Below are 17,893 nucleotides of genomic sequence, written 5' to 3' on the forward strand. Positions count from 1 at the left end.
CCTGCATTTGGATACTCTGTCCAGTAAAAAATGAGAGGTACTGTAATACTGGACATGTATGTGTCTGGTATTACTTCCCTGGACATAGTGACCTGACGCACCTTTCACCATTGAGTCCAGTATTTTTTGAGAAGCCACCTGGCAACCCTATCAGTATGGCAGTATTGCATCTGTTCCCTCCTGTATTTAAAATGGTTTGTATCTTTCTATTCGCCAATGTGTTATGAATATGTTACAGTGAACGATGAAAAGGCATAATATAATTGAACGATGGGAATAAGGAAATAGTCAATGACGTGAATTTCTAAGAACCCAATCAGAACCAGCATCTCAAAGCCAAATAATGAAATAACTCTGCTATTCTTAAATACGTGGCTGGCTACAAATGCTAACCAAATGTAAATAATGCTAATAACAAAGAGCCAGCATTCTGCATAGCAAAAGTATAAGAAAATGGTGAATATTGTCATTTGCATTTTTGGTCAAAATATGCACAATATCTACAGTATTATTAAGGCTCATTCTGCAGGATAACATTGTCACTTGCTTCAGTTTTTTCCTACATAGTTTTGATAATCTGTGGAGATTACAATGTTTAAGATAATATACAATGTATTTATTTTTATAATGCGTGCTTTTCTGTTTATTGAGGAGAACTCAGTATTTGAGGGGGATTTTGCACAGTAAATATCTGTATGTATCCATGATGTGACATTCTGGAATTGGTATCCAAGGCAACCACTGTGGCCAGGACTCTGCAACTGTTGCCACAACCAACATGGCGATTCCCCCCCTCCTCCCGCCCCTTCTCCCGCCCCTTCTCCAGCAAAGGGGTTATCTTCGCCTCTTATTGGAGAAAACGCAGCGGTGACGCAGGAGGGGGGAGGGAGGCAGCGCCTCCGCAGCTGCTCATTGGCTGGCCAGCGCGCAGGGCGTGCAGCGGTTGGCTGGCACATGCACTCGGGGAGTCGGCGCGTGTGATTGGTTGGAAAGTAGGTTAGTGGTGCGACATTTGGTGAGGGCAGAAAGTAGGTCACGGGCGGCTGCTGTTTATCAGCCTGGTTTGTATGTGTTACATGAGTTCTCCGTGCGCCTGACGGGTGAGTGCTCATCCTCCTTCTCTCTCTCTACTGCTTTATTATTACTGCCCCGACCACCCCCCCAAGCCAAAGGAAGAACTGGCAGATCTGTCATCAGGGACCGCGAGGGTGTTAGGAATAATTAGATTGCAAGCTCTTTGGGCTAGTTTTGGAGAAAAAAAATGTGCATTATTGTATTTACGTATGTTTTGTATTATGTGCTATATGGCTGCTGGTAGATATGTGTGTGTGTATGTATGTATGTGTGTATATATATATATATATATGTGTGTACATATATATATACACACACACACACACACACACACACACATATACACATATACACATACATACACACACACATACACACACTTTGGCAGTCCAGTCAACCTGTGTTGCTATGAGGATTGGTTTGGGACACCCCTGACCTTTTTAGGGAGTAGGGACACCTCTGTTTTAAGGCATTATTTGGATTGGAGTGGCTCTGACACTTTGTTTTAGATTGTAAGCTATTTGGTGCAGGGACCTTGTTGTTCGGCAGCCCTATGTACGTTGTTTTATTGTAGTAATACTTGCTGTTAATCTTGTATTTGTTATTGTTGCTCACACCTGCATAGTACTCTCCTATGGAATATTATACCCTCCAACTGCACCTACTTGGAAGGTACGCTACATGTGTTTTGGTGACTAGCAGTACCTATTACACAGAGAGTGTTTTTGTGTGTGGTAAGATGCATAGGTTATGGGACTTCCATAGGGATTGCTTGGAAGTACCTCCGTCTGGCACCAGTAGAGGAACAACAGTGGTACCTATGTTATACTCGCAGAATGATGGAAGGTCTGGAATATGTTGGTGCCATGTAGATAATAGCACCCGTAACTTGTGATGGTTTATGGTTCTTGCTGACACATGGGTACAGAGTGAGGCGATCTGGGACTAATGTATTGTTAGTCAGAGGCTAATGCAAAGCGACAGAGGATCCAGATAACATGGACAAAAATATTACATGTTACTGGAATAATTATTTAACATTTGACTTGACAGGACTGTGTATGCCATTCATGTAAATACTTTTATCTGCCTTTCTCCTAATTTGTTGGGGGGTTTTTTTGCCACGGATTCACAAACGTAATATTTGTGCCAACACTTTGTTGCATAGAACAACCCTAGATATGTTCCTTAACCTATGTTGGCACATATAGCTCCTATTATATATTTGTCATTCTATCCGTTTTTTTGGGGGGGGGGGGCGGTTTGTCCATGAGGTTAATGGGCTTTAGTATTCGCAACATTCACTGAAGAGCAATATGACTGTTCTTTTAAAGCGTTATGCATGAAGCTTTGAAATGGCACACTGCGGTCCACAGAATATGGCCAGTCACCTGAGTGACTTTGGAGGTTCATGAATACGGCTCTTGGGCCCATATTTACTGAAGGGGATTAAGCTTTAGCACAGCATAACTCCTATTCACTGCCCTTTTGTGAAGATGGGTCATGGACAATGAGCTAAGGCTCAGTCCTTGTTGTTAATCATTTGTGTGTTTGTCATTTCATTCATTTGGCATGCAAGACATATGTGGTGCATTGCAAAACCAATGTCGCCAATGAGCAGTTAAGTGATTAAATATGTCATGGAATAATAATAGAACTCAATTGAAGACATTTGAGCTTCAGGTTGATGGCACATTTCTTCCAGTTTGACTCCATCTGTCTCACAAGCTCTGGGAAGATTCCAAGTCCCTGTTTGGTTACCGATGAAGAACTGTAAATGGTTGATATGAATCACTTTCAAGCAATGTTCTCAATGCAAATTGACAGATCTATGTAGAACTGACACATGCAGAGGGGAAGTTGGCACCGTGGGTTTGGAGAGAGGACTTTCTCCAGCTTTATAATGATTTCCGTGGATACATGGCATTACTTCTGATCTTGGGGGGGGGGGGGGGGGTTAACAGGTTTTAGGATACCATTGTCCAAGAACTTTGCAGAACTTTGTAGTTCTTGATTTAAAAAAAAAAAAAAAAATTGGGCACACAGTCGGAGCTTGGGTAAATTGCCATCTCTTTATCAAAATAGTCCCTGAAGTAACAATTACGTTGGCCTTTTACAATCTTGCCTTTGAAAACCTACATGGGACTTTGGAATTGTAGTGATCTATAGAAATGTATGCATGTATATCTTTTATTTATATAGTGCCCACGGTGTACCGTGCACTTTACAAAGGGACCATACAGTACAGGGAATTATAATACAATAAGTGCAAGAAAATCAGACAAAAGGAAATAACATTATCATATTAAAGGCACAATCCAAGCGTTTTTAAAAATATATATTTTTAAACTTGTTTTTTTCCCAATTTTTATTTTCACCGGGGTTTAAACAGGGGGTCTCCAGAGCTGAACCCCATTAATTTTTGCTCCAGGGACCCCCTGCTTCCAGAGATACTTACCTCCATAGTAGGTGCCGGTAGCCGCTCCTTCTGCGCTAGCTGGATGTTGACGTTTTTAACACTCCAGCGTCACACAGGCCAATAGGAAGCTGAACCTGATGATGTCACGGCTTCCTATTGGCCCACAGGGTGTGGGAGCTTTGATAAGCGGCCATTACATGATACCTGCTAGCCAAGCAGAGCGGCTACCGGCACCCCCTACGGAAGCAAGTATCTCTGGAAGCAGAGGATCCCCGGAGCTGAAATTAATGGGGTTCAGCTCTGGAAAAAACCCCTGCTTCAATCCTGGGTAAAAAGAAAAACAGCTAGGATTTGCGCTTTAACAGACTGTGGCGGTAATCTATATATCACATCATGTTCACAGTATGTGTATATCTATCTATCTCAACCCTTTCACTTTCTTACAAGCCCTACAATTGCAGCGTAATTTAAATATGACGCGGTATGTCAGGGTTTTCTGTGGCACTCATTGGTTGAACTAGTCAGTGATTCATAGAGGAGCCATAAACATCGAATAGTCGACACTTCCTCTATCTGCCTTCTAAACATTTGATCCTTAAACATTTAGGTCAGTAGGTTAATATGGGGCAGACTGGGTGAGGCGCGGTGTATGGTGTGACAATTACCTTAATGGTTTTTAAAAGCTCATTCAATTCCTTTGTGAAATTTACTTTAGCCGTATGATCAGCAGTCACGAAACTGAACTTTTTATTTTGTGGCACTAAGTATGACACATGACTCACTGGAGACTAAGTGTTTTTTATTTTATTTAAGTGCACATGAAAAAAACCTATGACGTATGTGTGTTTTTTTTTTGTAGTAGCAGCTATGCTGTTTAATTCTATGCACGATCCACAACCATTACTGAAGGAAATGTGACACGCTCCGGCTCTGTTTTTATCAAAGGAATGACAGAATGGCTGATTTTGAGTAGGAGAGATATTGCTGCATCCAGTTACTGTATGTTGCGAGCTTGTTCTATGTCTAAGATATTTGTTTCAAAATCTGACACAATGGCTTATGGATAAAACAGGCAGCAAAAACTGCCACAGATTCACAAACTGCATCTATTTGGTGCTTGTGCCAACACTTGTATAATATACATGTTATCTTTGTATTATTTATTTTGTTTTAAGGATCACCTCTTGTTCCGGATGTAGCTGATATAATTGCCATTTTGTTTGTGAATAAAGTTAGTCTCTGTGATGTAGCATCTGTAACATTCTCTGACGAGCAGGATAGCTACTAAATAAGATAATGTGAATATGTTTTTGTACTGTCATTTTGGTGTCTTTTGGTCGTGTGATTAAATACCTTAAATCATCGGTGTGCAAACTGGCGGACGCAAGATTTGGCGGGGGCGCAGTTTTTACAGAGGCGCCGCGCTGAGAGCGTGAGGCCTCTGTAATCTACTTACCCGGCTTCAGTCCATACGTCTCCGTGGCAACGCGGCGTCATTTGACACCTGTTGCCATGGAGACGCGGTGTCAAATGACGGGGCGGGTCACGTGACCCCACGGCGTCGTGCTGGGTGTGCGACACCGGAGGAGATCAGGCAGGGGGGCGCAGCGCAGGAAGTTTGCGCACCCCTTCCTTAAATCACCCATATAGTATTTTGATGATGATACGCGAGAATAAATTGGATTTAATTTTGTTGTGTTTTGCATAAGACGCAAAATATTGAGTTTACTCTTGTGAAAAACATGGCGGTACTTGTAACAGCCATTGTTGTAAATGACATGCAAATGAGGTCATTATACTTGTTTACTAAGCTCCGCTGAAATTAACGCTGGGAAATAATGTTATTTACTTAATGCCTAACTACAGTGTGGCAACCCTATTTGCCAGCTGCCTGATTTACTCTAAATTCTTGTGAGTAGTACATCTATACGAGCCAAGACACAATCATTCCACATTCCAGAAAAGTCTGCACTTATATTTGTGTACCTTGTTGTTTTTTTCCCCATATGCTCCCCCTGGATGTTTGAGAAAATAACTACAGTGTTACTGCCATCCAGACCCTGAAATGGGAGAAATATGTACATTTTAATATGTAAAATATATAAATTATTTAAATGTGCAAGTTTCTCGTGTTTTCTCGCTCTTCTTCTCTCTGTCTCTCTCTTCTGTGTGTCTCTCTCTCCTGTCTCTCTCTCTCTCTCTCTCTGTGTCTCTCTCTCTCTCTCTCTGTCTCTCTCTCTCTCTGTGTGTGTGTCTCTCTCTGTGTGTGTGTCTCTCTCTCTCTCTCTGTGTGTCTCTCTCTCTGTGTGTGTCTCTGTGTGTGTCTCTCTCTCCCCCCCCCCCCCCCCCCGCCGGTCGCGCGTGCACTGGAACCGCAGCCTCAGAGTGAAATTAGGAAGCGTGCTGTCGCCAACTTGTATACTGTAGAGCAGGGGAGGCCAACTCCAGTCCTCAAGGGCCACCAACAGGTCAAGTTTTCAGAATATCCCTGCTTCAGCACAGGTGTCGTCCACTGAGCCTCTGATTTAAGCCACCTGTGCTGAAGCTGGGATGTCCTGAAAACCTGACCTGTTGGTAGCCCTTGAGGACTGGAGTTGCCCATCCCTGCTATAGAAGAAGAAACTAGATACGTTTTTAAAACTGCAGATGTAAGGTGGGAAGCACCTACTTGGAGAAGCAATCTCCACTGTTTGTTTTAGTGTGTGTGTGTGTGTGTTTGTGTGTGTTTTGACACACTATGGAGGCGGACATTAAACATGTCCGCTTGGATCACCAATAGAAAAGGAGAATCTCTGTACACTAAAGAATAAAATGGGCTAAAGAGAATGAAAAATAGAGGTGCTGAGGCAGTACCCTATATACAGCCAAGTACATGAAACTGCGTAATCTGAAGTATCAAAGGACGCCCATATGCACAAAACATACATATGTATTTTGGCAAAATATTCAACGTTTCCGTCCCACAATGAGACCTTCGTCGGGACAAATGGAGCAGAGATTGTACAGCGTCGGGTGTCACAAACAGGGGAACATTACTGCTGACCCTGAGCAGTCTCGCCCCCGATCACCACTTCTGCTAGCAGCATGAAGCTCAACAAATAGATAGGGCAACGTATTTTTTTTTTCCCCTGCTGTTCGTCTTCTTTTTCTCTTTCCTTTTATATCTGTAAGCAATACTGATATTGCATTTGACAAGTCCAGTCTTCACAATTTTAGCTTTTAAAAACGACGGACTGGAATTTCCCTATAAAATTTTTTGTGGCGAAACAAATCCTTAACTAGGAATGTCTACAAAGCTCTCCCCTTCCAGTTTAGCTTCCCGAGACCCTTCCTGGTTTAGGTACTAGAATTCGTTCATAGACCTTTAAACCTTTTTTTTTTTGCCGCTGAATTCTACAATGTGTTCCATCTCCAAACAGCAGGGAAGGCACTAAGGCAAAGGTGGCCAACTCCAGGCCAAGCAGGGATATCCTTACAACCTGACCTGTTTGGTGGCCCTTGAGGACTGGAGTTGGCCGCCCTTGCAATGCGGGCTGAGTCACAGGGAAGATGTGGAATAAACGGCAGCTTCCTGACGCAGACACTTGTTGGTTTCTGGCGAGATGTGTTGTTGGTGCTCTTTAATTCCTACTGTGAAGCACTGATTTGTTAGCGGTTCTTAAGGGGGTGGGGAGGAAAGATCAAACCGGACACCGCGGTGCTGAGCTGCCTTGTTCCCATACTGTGCCGTTCTTCGTGATTTGTTTTTAGTTAAACAGCAGTTCATTTTCATGACCCATTTCCACTTGGAAAAAAAGAACTATTCAGCAATGTAATGCAATACTGGTTATAATTTGATACGTTTTTATTGGCAGTTGAGGTGCCCTTAAAAAAATGCCGGGGGGGGGGGTGCTGAAACTAGATCTGACAAACCAGGGTAGCCAACTCCAGTCGTCGAGGGCCAGCAGCAGATTAGGTTTTCAGGATATCCCTGCTTCAGCACAAGTGGCTCAGTCATTTGATTTATTTTCTAAAAAGAGAAAACGGAGAAAAACTTTGTAAAAAATTTCCTTTTTCTTTAAGACGAAAGTGGAACTGTATAAATTCCCAAAAATTAGGGGTATTTCTGAGCTGATGATAATAATAAAAATGTTAAAAGAAAGTGGACATTTGAGGTGAGACCTAGATATGTAAGCTACTGCCAACAGTTTTATCTGCTTTAATCTGCTCATGTCACAGTTCAAACCAGCAATCCTGCCTGGACCAGGGGTTCTCCCAGAGCTGATCTGTGATCCCCTGACCTACGGGGGTTCCCGAGCGCCGAGTTTACTTGCCCACCGGAGCAAGAAAACGTGCCCAGTAGATACACAATGACAGCCGTGTCAGGCCCGCTCCGGCAGCCAGTAGAAAGTTGCCTGGTCTCTGGGACTCCCATTACCATTTGTTGTTTTTAGATTTTGTTTTAAAAAAAAATTTGTGTCCCAACCGGCATACACAAACTACAACTATCTTGGGAACCGGGCGGTTCTACTGAGGTCGGAGGCACCTGGTGGGTCCCCCGAATTAATGTAAGGTAAAAATGTTGGGGGGGGGGGAGATTTCTTCTTTTAACACCCTCCAACTGTTAAAAGGGAAATCCCTTGCATTGGGAATATGCACCATGCTATATGAACCACTTGCAATTGAATTTGTTGGACCTATAAGAACCACTTGGCCCACCTAGTATGCCCATTCTGTTACCTATTATGAAGCCTCAGATACTATTCGATCCTCGATTTTCAACCTTGTGTCTATACCAAGCATTTTTAAAATTAATTCCTTACCATATTAACCTGTCTTACCTGCGTTGGACGGCTAGCCCACAAATCCATCGCCCTTGCCTCCATCACCCTTGCCTCCATCACCCTTGCCTCCATCACCCTTGCCTCCATCACCCTTGCCTCCATCACCCTTGCCTCCATCACCCTTGCCTTTAGAAATAACTACACGTCTGGAATTATCGGGACTGTGATTTCTAATGGACCATTTGTTTCTGTTCTCACTATATAAAGTCTTTCCTGGCATCAAAACGAGCAGGAAGTGATTTTAAGAATACTCACGCCCCTGCAGCATAATTAATTGTGTGTACCTGTCGACATAATCTCTGCTGAGCTACAGTCTGAATCTACACACAATGTATCCTGTTGGCTGCCAGAGTAATACTTTTACAGGCCTGTTTGGCACCTTGAGTGGTTCATGTCAATTTTCAGAAATAAAAGACCACTATTTAGTTTGAACACTTCGGTTTAAAACTGCAGATGTTGGGCAACTGTTTGGATTCATAGAACAAGGGGGGGGGGTGGAGGGAGAGGGGGTTTGTTTTTATTTTTTAACCCCTTCATGGCCAGAAAGTACTGCAGTGCCTAATTGGCTAAAACTCTCTCGAGAATCGGAAGGGTTAAATAAGGCAAAGTTACTTGGCCTAGTCCTGGTATGTGCTTCAGGAGAAACCGGTTTTATATTAGTATCCTTGCAGGTACAGCATTTTGACACACCCTGGTATCAGTTTTATAATGAGCCTGCTTCAGCTATGCCAAGACCTGCAAAGCCATTTATAATATGGGATAGAATAGCTCCCAGCATTCTCCTTTATGGGAAAAATAAGTGCAACTGCATAGCTCTTATTACAAGCACCGCAAGCAGCGTTCCAAATCGCACACCACCCCATGTTGGCTTTGCATTTGCCAAACCCAGGCGTGACTGTACAAGGAGAATATAGGTTAAGGGATATCCCTGGAAAGGAATGAACATCAGTCACACTATGATTGTTTGTATGTCAATACCAAATAGTAAATTTAAAACAGACAACTGGGATGCAGTAACATACCTGGAAACCAGAAAGCCTGGTTTTTGTTTTTTTTTATGCATTGAGAGTATGCCCCATATCTTGGTTTTCCTAGAAGTAAGTCGCTCTAACCTTAATGAATGTATACAAGCCGAGATCATCGGCCTTATCCTATAAAGGATGGTAGCTCCCATCCGATGCTACCGCACGGAAAGCCCCATTGAATTCAATAAGACATTCCATGCATTAGTGTCAAATGGACACAACCACACTTTATAGAATAAGGCCCCATGTCTATTAATACCATCCTAATGGACAGGTGCTAGCAGTAAACCATTCCTCTGAAATTGTGACTAAACAAAATCATTCATGTAACTCACTGCATGTTGTGTTTTGAATACGTATATCATTACACCATCCAAAATGAGTGGAAAGACAGAAGAACAACACTTCATTCCCCCCCCCCCCTCCCTATACCACCCCTGGTGCAACCACAATAACAATCCCAGTTGGGTCTAAATAGGTAACCTAGTACCATTTGATGGTGGAAATGTTGCTCCCTGCTGGGTAACATGTGTGGTTGCTTTCTCTTGATCCCTGTTGGATATTATCGGACGCTAGTGATCAAAACTAGACTGTGGCCCTAATATGTATTAAGAAAAATCTTACATACTTGCGCCCCCTCCCCCCCCCCATATTTAAAATCATACAGATGCAGTAACTTTCATATAAACATTTGACTATCCTCTCTGTTTGCAGAAGACCCCAAACAGATTTATTTGTGCATGATTCACCCGTAAACATGGCGTCACCGTGGGCTGATCTTACATGATGGATCTGGCACTCCATCAAACAGCTGCTTTCCTTGCACAGATCTGATCGATCCTGTTTTCACAGACACCATTTGCCACTCTTCAGTACAATCGCATCTCTCAAGTGCTCCGATATTAGCAGAAAACCGGGTGCTTGCTGCACCTAATTAGCAGCTGTAATGTGTTGTCTGTTCAAATACTTGTATTTTTAACAGGTGATATAATTGCTGCTTTTGTTGTGCGATATATTCTAGTTCCCATGCCAAAGTCGCACACATTGTTTCCAGACATGGCCCATTTCTTTTCCTCTTGTAAAAAGGTCTATATCAGTGTTCTTCAACCAGGTTTCCTTGGAACCCTTGGGTTCCCCGGACATCCCTAAAGGGTTCCCTGTAATTTAAAATTGTACCAAATAGAGAAGAGTTTACAATGCATCTGATCTCAAACGCGCTATTGGAGAGGGTCGGGATTCCCTACAATGTATATGATCTCAGGTGCGCTATGAGTGAGGGTTGGTGTTCCTTAGAATTTCACAAAATAATAATAGGGTTCCTTAATAAAAAATTAAGAAAATGTTGGAAACCACTGGTCTATATTATTATGACTTTTGACGGTGTCTTGGTGACCTCTGCATTTACTTCACCTCGCTTTGTCTCCAACAACAAACATTAGATTGTTCTTATTGTATTTTGTTTTTCTTTACAAGGCGTGTATAAGAGACATGTGCAGAGGTACAACCAGGGAGATTTGGGGGAAATTAAACCACTTTAAACAGTGCAGAAACCACAAAAATAAACAACCTATCCCTGTTGTAAGGGCAAACTCACTTCCCTAGTCCCTATCTGCAGGGCTGGGAGGATACACCTCTTACCTACCTATAAACCCCAAAGTTCCAAGCGGTACCTGTAAGCAGGGGCCCTTTGTGGCAGTCTCTGAGTCTGGTTGGTGTTCCTTGAGGGGCCAGCCTCTGGCAGGTTCCTGGGTCCTCTGTGCAGGAATAGAGGCCTGGTTCCTTGTTTTGTCTTGATATCAGCTTGTCTTGATATCCTTGTGCTCAAGACAATCATCTACTTTGGCAACACACTTGTGCTCAGGAGTCTCTCTCTCTTGCAGTTTCCAGCAGGAGACTTTTCTACAGGTCTGATTAGCCAGGTGGAGACTAGTTAATTGTCTAGATGCAATTAACCAGCTCTTAGCTGGATTACTCAGACCACTACAGGCTTATGTTGAAGCATTATTTAAAACAGGGTTAAGTCCCTGTTATAGTGTGCCTGAAAATTCTCTGTCCGGCTCTGTGTACAGTTTATATGAATAAAAGAAATGCTTTTTTGTTGTTCAAACCATCAAAGAATGGTACGGGCATAATTAATTTGTTTACTTCTGAGGCAGCAGTTTAAGGCTGCACTTATAGTGCCGGCGACAGCGACGTCGCGGCATTTGCGATTAGTGCCCCTGACTTGGCAGAATTAATTTTGTAACCCGAAAGAGAACCAAACGCAGAAAGCTGTTCTTGTAGATTGGGAAGAGAAATCAGGGGATTAAAGATTGTCAGAATAATATCATCCGCAAACAAAGATAATTTGACATTTTCCAGACCGATTTCAATACCCTGTATATTTTGTTTTTTCCTCATCTTAGTTGCAAGCGGCTCAATCGTTAACGCAAAAAGCAGAGGAGATAATGGACATGCCTGCCTAGTGCCATTCCTGATTTTTTAATTTGGTTTAACTCCCCACCTGGCATTTTTAAAGAAGCAGTTGGGGAGTCATATAGAGCCTGGGCCCATTTTTATAAATGGACCGAAAAAAACAAACGCCTACATAGTTCTATCTAGAAAATCCCATTGAATTTTGTCAAATGCTTTTTTTGCATCTAAACTCAATAACATCGCTTTGGGTCTAGAAGAATGTATATAATCCAATATATTGATAATCTTGCGTGTATTATCGGATGCTTGATGCTTACTTGTAAAACCTACCTGATCATTATGTATTATGCGGGAAGAATTGGATTTAATCTATTCGCCAGAATTTTACTATAAATTTTTAAATCTGGATTAAGAAGGGAAATTGGCCCGCAATTTGCGCAACTCATTGGGTCTTTAACTTCTTTAGGAATCAATACCAAATTTGCTTTTGACATTTGCATTGGGATCTGGGAACCCATTAAAAAAAAAAACTATTAAACATATCTAGGATGGAGCTAAAATTCCAAAGTATTTTATATAGTATAAATTTGAGAATCCACCTGAACCTGGGGCTTTGGAGGGTTTCAAACCTTTAATAACCTCTCTTAACTCTAAAATATTTATTTTAGCATTGAGACCCTCCATCTCTTCCGCAGACAACTTTGGAAAATCGCAAGCCTGTAAATAGCTATCTATTTGTTCTAGAGATACTTGAATAAAATTGGGGTCTGATGAATCCAGATTATACCATTTTATGATAATATTTAGAAAACTCCTCTGCGTTTTGGAAAGGGTTATGTGTGACTTCCCTGTTACCCTGTCTTATCGCTGAGACTTGTGTTTTAGATCTAACCCCTCTTAATTTACTTGCTAGCAACGTATTTGCTTTACATTACCCTTATCATAATAGGTCTGACAAGTCCACTTTACTGCCTTTTTTGTGTCTTCCAATCTTAGGCTATGTAATTCCTCTCTGGCCTTGCATAGAAGTTTATAAATCTTCCTGCATGGGTGTTTTTATGTTCCTGTTCTAACTCAATTAGAGGCCTCTAATAGAGGCTTTATGGTCTTCCCAGAGAACGGTCGGGCTCTCAACTGAACCTTTATTTGGCTTAAAATAATCTACCAATATATTCCCTATCTCCTCCTCGATCCCAGTCTGATTCAAAAGTGACTCATTTAGACGCCACTGGAAAACCTTGGGTCTAATAAAGGGGGGTTTCAGGGCCATTTCCTCTGGGTCATGGTCTGACCATGCTATAGGGCCTACATTTGTCTGAAGGACTCGATCCAAAAGATTTGCAGAGACCAATATATAATCAATTCTTGTATAAATATCATGGGCGGGGGAAGAATAAAATATATATGAGAAAAAAGTTACTGAACCCCCCTCCCCCCCCCAGAAAAACAGCAACAACAACGGGGATATGGGGGGGTGGACCTTCTGTCCATCCTGAAACCTTTTAAATATTGGTCCTTTTCTTGGGCCTATGAGAAGCCCAAATAGGGGGGAGCACAAGCCTCGAGGACTTTGGGGCACCCCAAACTCTGTTTAAAGGACTTCATACTCATTCCTCCAAACTTATTATCCTCTAAATTCCTGCCCCTTTAATAATAAGAGTTTGGGAAACAAGTATGTGCCTTTGGTTCAATATAGCAACCTTAACCTCTTATAGATAATATTTTCGCTCTTCCAATAGAATTTACATCTTATTTCTATAATAATTGGGGATTATAGATTAGAGAAATTAGTATAATCGTTAGGATCAATTTACCCACAAATTTAACAAAAAATAACTTTTGAGCCTATTGGAAAGTCGTCCTTTTCTTGTAGATTCTTTGTTCCCCTCCTAGGTCCAACGGGACCTCAGGGAATCGGCGAAAATGTCAAAAGCACAGAGGAAGAAAGTTCTCCGCAGACCGCAACCTCTTCCTCCATCTGATCAGATGGTGAGATTACTTTTTCCTCCCTCAAGTCAGGTGGGAGGTCTCGCGAGCTTCCAAACGGTCACCTTTTTTACTTTTGTTGTGAGACTTCCGACGATATCTCGGGCCTCGGAGAACGCTGCGATTTCGCGGACAGCTGCTCGTGTAGACCAAAGGCTCCTAGGAAGTTCTCTGCCTTTTCTGAGAATCTTAACGAAACTTGCCTCCCGTCTTTGTTTACAACTAGTCGGAATGGGAAAGCCCATCTATAATGGACCTCGTTATCTCTGAGAATCGCTGTGACTGGGCGGAGGCTTCTTCTTGCAATTGTAGATCTGGAAAGATCTTGGATGATCTGAACCTTGGAATTTTCAAAGTCCAAATATTCTTGATTCCTGCAACCTCTTATTATTTTCTCCTTAGTGGTGTAATAGTGTCATTTTACTATTACATCCCTGCTTTTCCGAGGGTGCGAGAATCTTGGACCCAAAGCTCGATGTGCTCTGTCCATATGCAGGTCGCTTGTTAGCAGAGACAGAGCTATATGGGTAAATAATTTTGTTAGGGTTGCAACTCATTCGGATCAATTGCTTCCGGGATGTTTCTTACTCTGAGATTTTGCCTTCCTTCCCGATTTTCCAGGTCGTCAATGTTATCTTTCAAGCTCCTGATTTCATCGTTATGTCTTGTCTTCCATTGAACCCTGACTCTGCAGGGATTCTTGGAGTTTATTTTCCAGCTGCGTTGTTCGCTCCGTCAGGGAAGTCAGATTTGCCTTAAATTCAGCAACAGCCTTATCCAGAGTTACTTGAAAAACACCCTGCATTTCTTTAAACAGCTCTTTCAACGCTTTTGGGGTGATTTTGAGTATTTTCCTCTGTACATTGTTTTTGGTCCGGCTCAGTATAGTTTTCCCCTTGTTGTTGAGGCTGTTGTTGCTGTGCATGCGCGGGCACCATCTTGGATTTCGGCAACCGGAGAGGCCGGTTTTTGGGAAAAATCCCTGAAGATTCCACTGACGGAGGGGGGAGGTCTTCTAAGGTAAATTTAGCCGGTGTGGAGGGTTAAAACGTCCGCGATCAATCCGGAGTCCACGGAGCTGTTCAGAGAGCTCCCATCTTCCTCGACGCTGTGTGCACGCCCTTCCTAGTAACATTTTTAATATTCACTAGGCAACTGCAGGCCCCACTGCCTTCATCCAGCTTGACTGAAACTGTGGTCCTTAAATTTTACATTAATGACAGTTACAGGTGTAGCAGACGCTACGCATTTAAGACATTTCCTTCTTGGTTATTTTTTGGGTGACCACATTGCAATACGTAACTGATGCCTGTGATCTATCTACCCCAAGAAATTTTCAGCAGAACTAGTCCTTATGCATTAATGTCCTAAGCATAGGGTGACCAGATTTTCAAAATGAAAAACCGGGACACTTTAAAACATTATTTATAAAACAATGTGCATCACGTCACCCCCCCCCTCTCCTCGTTGCCATGACAACAAGACCCTAACGTCAGGCGGGGACATGTTGCCATGACAATGTGGCATCACGTGATGCCTCGTCACCATAATGCATCCCATTGTCATGTCAACTTGATGCCGCGTGACGTCACGGAGCAGCTCATTGTTATGGCAATGTGTATTACGTGACGTCGCGCAGCCATGTTGACGGAATTTGGAGGGGAGGATACAGCCAAAGGCAAGATAAATAAATATATAATAAATAGATCTAAAAAAATGTTATCTCCGCGTTAGCCTTCAATAGAAGGTGGCAACCCTGGCTGCAGTGTGTGTTTCTGTATACAGAGGTAGGCCCTGCAGTGGGTGTTTGTGTGTATGGAGATGGGGGCTGCAGTGTGTGTTTGTGTGTATAGAGCAGTGATTCCCAACCTTTTTTGTTTGGAGGAACCCTTTAAGTATTTCGTTACATTTTGGGGAACCCCTATCTGGATAACATGTTCGACGGGTAAATCACAAAATAGACGTGTAAAGAAGTGGGGGTAATAAATAATAATTAACTCATACTTTTGAATAAACAATGTGTATATATTTTTAATGATTTTGGTTTAAACATCCCACCTACATCTCACATCACCCCCCCCCCCTGCATCTCACATCACCCCCCCACGGATCAATCGATTTCTCCCCCCCCCCTTCTTTCTCCCTCCTCTCTCTCACCCCCCTTCTCTCCTCTCCCTCCCCTTTTCTCCTCTACCTCTCTCCTCCTCCTCCTCCTCCCCCCCTCTCCCTCTCTCTCTCACCCCCTCTCTTCCCCCCCTCTCTCCCCCCCTCTCTCTCTCCCATCCTCTCTCACTCCCCCTCTCTCTCTTCCTTCCCTCTCTCTTTCCCCTCTCTCTCTTTCCGCTCTCTCTCTTCCCCGTCTCTCTCTCCTCCCCTCCCCCCCTCTCTCTCTCTCTCTCTCTCTCCCTCCCCCTCTCTCTCTCTCTCTCTCTCTCTCTTCCCCCTCTCTCTTCCCCCTCTCTCTTCCCCCTCTCTCTTCCCCCTCTCTCTTCCCCCTCTCTCTCCCCCGTCTCTCTCTCCCCCTCTCTCTCTCTCCCCCGTCTCTCTCTCCCCCTCTCTCTCTCCCCCCTCTCTCTCCTCCCCTCTCTCTCTCTCCCCCTCTCCCATCTCTGCCCCTCTCCCCTCTCTCTCCCCCCTCTCTCTCCTCTCCCCTCTCTCTCTCTCTCTCTGTCTCTCTCTCTCTCCCTCTCCCCCTCTCCTCTCTCTCTCCCCCTCTCCTCTCTCTCTCTGTCACGGGAGACTCCTGTGGCGGGTAGGATCTCGGTGGCCGGAACAGCACGAGCGTAGTAGGGGTCACAAGCAGAGGTCCAAGGCAGGCGGCAGGCAGCGAAGTCAGGTACAAGCAGGGGTCCGAGGCAGGCGGCAGGCAGCGACGTTAGGTACAAGCAGAGGTCGGCAACGAGGAGACTGGAACAGGACAGGCGGGGCAGGACAGGGACTAAGAACATGGAGCAGGGACTGAGACCGGGGAGCAGGAATAACCAGGGACAAGCCAGATTACTAGCAAGGACCTTTACTGTGAGCAGACTACAATACAGGTACAGGTACAGGAAACAGGTCAGGATCAAAGACAGGCATGAGCATACTGTAGGAGTCTGACTAGCAAGCAAAGGCAAAAGCAACAGACAGGAAGCAAGCTATAAAGGACAGAGACAGGAGCAACAAGAAGACAGACAGAGGAACCCAGAGCCAACAGAAGACAACAGCACACCCAGTGGACAAGGAAGCTATGGCTAGGCAGGAGGTCTAGGCAATCCTGACATTACTCCCCCCTCTCAAGAGCGTTCTCCGGACGATCCTCCAGGCTCTTCCCGGAGGCCTTGATGAAATGGCGACTCAAGGTGACCCACCTCTGGTGGCTTGTCAGTGGGCAGAGGGTACTCCACAGGTACATTTCGTGCAGCAAGGAACCTCCAAATGGGTGCGTTCAACCCAAAAGCAGGGGCAGAGAAGCCAGTAGATCCTCCTGACAACCCTCCTGGTTTAGCAAGGTGTCCCTGATGGAAGGCCGACTCACGATGGCCTTCGGACAACACTCCAAGTTTTGCAGGAACATAGGGATCAGCAACAACTCCGGACAACCTTCCAGGCTCTTCAGGGACATCTTGATGGAAGGCCAACTTAATGTGTACGTCAAGTGCTGATGGGAAATCTGTGAGAGGTGCATTTATCCTTATCGCAAGAGCGTTGGCATCAGCATCAAGAATATTAGGCATAGCAAGGAACTTCACCAGGGATCCGTCTAACGTCATAGCAGGGGCATCGGACACAGATACATCAGGCTCTTCACATGCGGCAGAGGGGACATATTCACTTTCCGTGGTCTCTTTTTGTGACCAATATATCTCTTTTAGTTTTGGAATCTGGAACTTCTCAATGGATACGTTCAACTCCATTGCAGAGGCATGGACATCAGGAATATGGGCAACAATGACGGGTGCAGACTTTTCACATGTGTAAGTGGGAACATAGAATTCACGCTCCATGGTCTCCTTTTATGACTGCCGTTTTGTGGTATCACCTAAAGTCTCATTAAGACCAGCTATTTGATTTTTCAGCTCTTGAAGCTGTCCTTCTGCACTTCTTTTCCCACTCAATGCAGTTGTCAGTTCGGCTTCTTTGGAGTTGAGTCGCGACTCCATATCTCCCAG

The 17,893-nt window shown here is 43.8% G+C and overlaps 1 protein-coding gene across 5 annotated transcripts in view; it reads left to right on the forward strand.

Moving 5' to 3' along the window:
- Window positions 1-970: 970 nt before the first annotated feature.
- BMAL1 (basic helix-loop-helix ARNT like 1) overlaps window positions 971-17,893 on the forward strand; it is a 68,294-nt gene continuing 51,371 nt past the window's right edge. For all 5 annotated transcript variants that reach the window (XM_075567158.1, XM_075567157.1, XM_075567162.1 and 2 more), the window contains exon 1: window positions 971-1,100. The gene's annotated coding sequence lies outside the window, so the exon portion shown is untranslated. The remainder of the gene's footprint in view (window positions 1,101-17,893) is intronic.

The sequence above is a fragment of the Ascaphus truei genome, chromosome 12 (assembly GCF_040206685.1).
Source record: "Ascaphus truei isolate aAscTru1 chromosome 12, aAscTru1.hap1, whole genome shotgun sequence".
Classification (NCBI taxonomy): Eukaryota; Metazoa; Chordata; class Amphibia; order Anura; family Ascaphidae; genus Ascaphus; species Ascaphus truei.